The sequence below is a fragment of the Phaseolus vulgaris genome, chromosome 1, assembly GCF_000499845.2.
Source record: "Phaseolus vulgaris cultivar G19833 chromosome 1, P. vulgaris v2.0, whole genome shotgun sequence".
In the NCBI taxonomy this organism is placed as follows: domain Eukaryota; kingdom Viridiplantae; phylum Streptophyta; class Magnoliopsida; order Fabales; family Fabaceae; genus Phaseolus; species Phaseolus vulgaris.
In genome coordinates, this window is record NC_023759.2 from 40,035,039 (window position 1) to 40,041,038 (window position 6,000).

A 6,000-nucleotide genomic window follows, 5' to 3' on the forward strand; every position below is an offset into this window, starting at 1 on the left:
TCGATATTATCTTAAAATTGATTCATTCATTACATCTTCATAAATAAAGGATTATATTATTCTTTGATTGTTTTTTATGATTCTAATAGTATTTAATAATAAATACTTTTATTCTATTAACACAATATTAAATAAAATAAACTTAAAGATTTTATTCGTGATTTTGTTAGTGTTTACTAATTACTATTTTATTTTATTAAGACGTAATGTTAAACTTAAAAAGATTTTACTTTAAAAATAATATTATATTATTAATTATATTTATAGTTATTCAAATTCATATTAGTATAACTCTATTTAAATAAATTTATCTCAAATTTAAATATCATATTTTTTAGATTTAAAATTCAATCTATATAATTGGATTTAGATTGGATAATTTTTCTATTTTGAAAATTAAAAAACAAAGTATGTTAGGTTGGACATTTCCAAGGTAGCACTAGGTTATGCTATGCAAGGTCAACCTGAATAAGTTTGGATCAGAGTCAAACCAACTTGACCCAAGTCTAAGTTGAGTCCGGTCAACTTCAATTCAAGTTGAGTCTAGTTTGCTTAGATTTAAGTAGATTTGATCCAGCCCATATTCAAATCGAGTTGAATTAGGACTAGACCGCATTCGGTCTAGACAGGATGAGTCATCTTAATTCAAATATGGGACAACCCACATTCAACCATGTTGGACTAGGTCTAGGTCTAGGTCGACCCTAGTTCGATTAAGACCAGGTCGGGTCTAACTCGATTAAGACCAGGTTGAGTTGGATTTTAATCAAGACAAGTTATCCAAGTTTAGGTTAAGTGTAGTCGAGCCAAGTCCATGTCAAGTCATGTTCATTTGATTCTAGGTCAGGTTGGACAAAGATAGATCGGGTCAAGTTTAGCCAAGTCAAGTTGGGCTCGTGTTGGTTGAGAAATCACACCTACATTGGATCGGGCCATGTAAAATTGAGTTAGGTCAATCCCACATCAAGTCGAGCCTAGTCGACCTAGGCACATGTTAACTTTAGTTGGGACAAGTCCACATTCAATCAATCAAGTTAAGCCCAGGTTTGGGCGAGTCCATTTGGATGGGGTCCAAGTTGAGTCAAATTTGGCTAGGTCCAAATGATTTGCGCATTTTTTGGAATGAAATGGACTGCGCTAGGTTAGGCCTAAGGATTCCAAATGAAGTCGTTCATGTGGGTATTGTTTGAAACCCATCCCAATTTTACGAAAAATCCTCGCATTGACTAGGTACATGCCTTAGTATGAGTAATTCCCAACTTTTTAAATTGGGTATGGGAACGAAGATGTGCATATGCATATTTATTTCATCTCCATGCTTCATCCATATCTTTGTGTCCATCCATGTTTTAAAATACTAAGATTGTTTTAGTTTATTAAGTAACCTAACAAATATATATTAACTTTTCCTTGGTCATATTAGTTTCATAACTTATTTATTGGGTTTCTATAATTATTTAACTTTTATCTATTTGTTATATAATAATATGATTTGGGACTTATGCAACTATAATATTTTTCTCAATACTTGATATTGGAGAAAAAAAATGTAATTTCTTTTGATATTGAATCCTTGATAAAATCACGTTTTCTTTGTTGTAATTATTTTTGTAAAAAATTATTTAATTAATATTTAGAATAGTAAGAGACAAGTACCCATACTTGAAGGAGATGAGACAAAAATTCCATACCTATTAGGTATGAAAATATGGATGATAATGAATTTTTACTTTGGGGATGTGTTGGGCTAGGACATCGGGCCCACATCGAGTTAGTGCCATGTTAAGTTGAGTTGGATCAATCCCACATCAGGTCAAGCCTAGTCGGTCTAATTAGCTAGATTGGATTGAGTTCCCTTGACCCTACATTTAGCTGAGTTGTGTTGGACCCAGATTGAGCCGAGTCTAATCGAATTTAGGTTGAGTCAGACTCAGGTAGAATCGAGACAAATCGAACCAAGTTAAATCTTGTCAAGTTGGACTCATGTTTAGTTGATACATCGGCCTACATCAAAGTGAGACCTTGTCAAATTGGATTGAATTAATCTCACTCACTTTGTAAAATTTAATCTAATAAACTAAATTTAATTTATATTTAATATAATTTAAATTAAATTAAATTAAATACAAATCAATTTGATTTGGTTTAGCTAAAATAGATCTAGATTTTAGATCCAATTCTAGATTTTACAAAATTATGACAACTATAATAAATTATCACACACTAGTTATTGCTTTATATACAGGTTTTAATGCTTAAATGGTTTCTCTTGTTAAATATTTTGTGTAAAAAGAATAATTATTTAATTTTGATAATGATGTATGATTTGAACTTTCTAATTGAAAATAAAATTATTACATATTATAATTCAAATTAATCAATAATACTAATAAAAATACTTTTATTTAAATTTTTCAAAGAATAAATTAAGAATTCCCGTGGGATTTCTTTTAGAAGATTAAATATAAAATAAATCTTCCTAAATTTAATTTTTTTATTAATTGTAATTTATAAAATAAATAATATTATTAATACAATTATCATCTGTACGATTTTCATATGAAAATTAAAAATGATATCACAAATATATTATAATTAAAAGAAATTTATAATATATATAATTCAAATTAAAAAAATACATTATTTAAGTTTTATAAAAGAAATATGTATATAATTTTTTGTATGTAATCTAAATATTTTCTATTTTTAATATCTCTTGTGTGCATATTCAACTTATACCTATATGAAATATATTTATAAAGTTACAATTTTCAAAAAGACATTTATAAATATATTAAAATCCTAATTGTTTATGTGTAAATATACTGAAAGACAGGTCTAGTAACATATTTTAAAAAGTTTAAATATAATAAATAATAAATAAATATATTCAAAGTTATAAGAATAAAAATAAAGTACACATTTTAAACTCAATACTAATATAGGATATTTAAGTATTATATATATAAGTTTGTGTTATTAATACTAGTATGAACATAGACACAGTTTATTTTTATTTTTATTATTATTATATGTATATTTATTTAAATAAAATATAAATTTATATGTATTCGTATATATGAGAAACATAAAGAGTATGAGAGACATATAGATAGTATGAGATCCATGCTATTGGATAGAGATTTGAGGAAGAAGAAAGATAAAATGAGAAAAAGCAAAAGGAAAAAAAAGTTGATAAAATCTCAAAAATACAAAAAAAAAAAACTCTTCTATATTTCAAACCTCTTCTAATAACTTTCTTAATATGTTTTGAAAAAAAATAAGAAATGATTGATAATAATAAAATTAAATATTAATATATAAATAAAATAATAAAAAAGTGAAAATATTTAAAGAGAAATCCCTTTTATATAAGAATAGATAATCACATCTTATATTACAAAGAATAGATAATCACATCTTATATTACAAAGAATAGATAATCACATCAAGTGAAATGTAATGTTTTCTTATAAATATTATTATTATTATATAATTTTTTTTTAATAATATCATTTTCATAAGAACCTTTGAGCTCTAAAGTCACTAAATTTATTCAGTCTCCCTTTTGCGTGATCTTCTCTATTCTTAGACTGTTGTTCTTGTTTTTAGGTCTATATCTATTCCTTATTATAATTTTAATATATTTTTTATTGTTAATTAAATTTTCATTAATTTTGATTGCATGCGACATAAATAAATTATTGATAATATTGGGTTAACGTTAAAATCATAACAAACCATAAAAAGTAACACAATAATTTCTCATACCACATAAACAAAAATATTCATAATTAAGATGTCTCCATAATATTTATTTAATTAAGCAAATGTAAGAAGAATCACTTGAACATGGTACACATTTTAATATCCGGATAAAAAATCAGAAATATCCACTGATAGTTTTTTATTTTTGACAAGGAAATAAAGTATAATAGAAAGTAGTCGTAATGTAAGATGATATAATTTAAATAAAAAAAATGATGACAGTGTATTTAGTGTGATACAGCAAGATTTAAACACAAGACATTATTTAAAGAAAAGAAGTGAAACAGAGTGTAGAGTGTTGAAACAGTAATTTAAATAAGTTTATTAATGTCGTTAAACAATAGGCTTAATTGGGGCAATGTTTTTCTGAAATGCCTAATTGGGACAATGTGGAATTTGGCGACAACAGCAGACACGATGCTGAGGGTTGCCATCGTCACAAATGTTAAAACCTGCACAGTACAGGTTTTTGGGCACTTTCAATTTGCATGGAGCATCACAATCGTTGTTGGTTACACACTGTGTTTCAGCAAAGATACATGGAGTTTTTTGACCTAACACTGCACGTAAATAACTTGCCAAATTAAACATAATTTAATGCTAAATTTATCTAAAAAATTACAATTAAATTAAGAAGGATTAAAAGTGTAATGAAACAACATTAGAACCTGGTGTTGAGATGAAAATAAAAGCCACAAACACAAATGCACAAAGCTGAGACCGTGTTGCTGCCATCTTGCTTCCAGGTGTTAGGTGTTGTTGCAGAAATAGCATGTGCATATGTCTTTATATAACTTAGTGCCTTATTTAAGCCATAAAGTCTTAAGAATCAAATTATTTAGTTTCATATCAATATAATATCTTATAGTTAATGTGTTTTATTTTTAACAAATATAATTAATGCTTTCTTTTAAATCAGATATTTTTTCTTAACCTACATCATTGCCTTTGTTGAAAACTCCTCAATTTTGTAATTAATGTATTGTATTTTCAGCATCAAATTATTTAGTCAATAAATATCATTGATGAATTTTAATAATTTCATTTTTAATCTATTAGTTATGTATTTCAATTCTACATTCATTTATTAGATTAATGTTTTTGAAAATAAGGATTTCCTATCCCAAAAAGATAACAGGAATATTTTTTATTTATTTTTTTAATTTAAAAAATAATTAAATCCAAAGTAAACCATATTTTATAATTAAGAATGATTAAATTTATGCATTCATTTATTACAATTATGACTTTTTTTAGTTTTTAAATAATACTATGTTAAGTCAGTCCATTCTCGTTCAAAGCAAGAATGTTTCCATAACATTTTTGGAAATCAACGTCTTGATAGTTAATTAAATAACAATTTAAAAATCATTTAAAAAGAGTAGAAACTAATTTACAAATCAAAAGTTTTTTAGTTTTTAAAATGATTTATAATTTAGTCACTAAAACAATTAATTATTTTTGGTCTCTAAAATTAGTTTTTATTTCATGATTTGTAACCAATTGAGGGAATGAAAGGTACTAGAAGTATGCATGACTAATTCTACCATTTGGATTAAGAGTAATTTGTTCGAACTCTGATGTATTTAGGTGATATTTAAATATGATATAATATTTTGTTCTTGATTGATTATTGATATTGTTGTTTTGTTTATCACTCCTAATCTATAATCTTAAATCTGGCTGGAAAATATTTTTAGGATTCTGACCTAAATAACTTAACATATTTGAGTGTTAGGAATAAACTTGAAAGGTTAGGATTATAAGTTGTTCTTATAAATACGAGAGAGATCAATATTTATACGGACATCAATTTTCAACTTAGCAAGGGTGAAATCTAATCTCTATTTTTTCAACTTAGCAAGGGTGAAATCTACTAAAGTTTGACACAAAAATAAATGTCAAATATGTTATTATGAACTCTACCCAATTATTAATTATTAATCAGAATTAAGGGAGGATGTTGATTATTAATTCAGATTTTATTATTATTAATTCTGATTTTATTACCTTTAAACCGTTATTATTATTGCATTAATGGTCAGTTTAGGGTTTAGGGTTATATATATATTATTGAAGTAAATCAAAATAATAAGAATCAGTCCAATAGTTGCTACGACCTTTTGTCTCCTGTTATTTCCTTTAATTAGTTCTTACAACTGGTATCAGAGCTAGTCTGTTATTATAGCGATTGTTTGTTTGACTTATCAGCCCAAATGCTATCGATCCGTT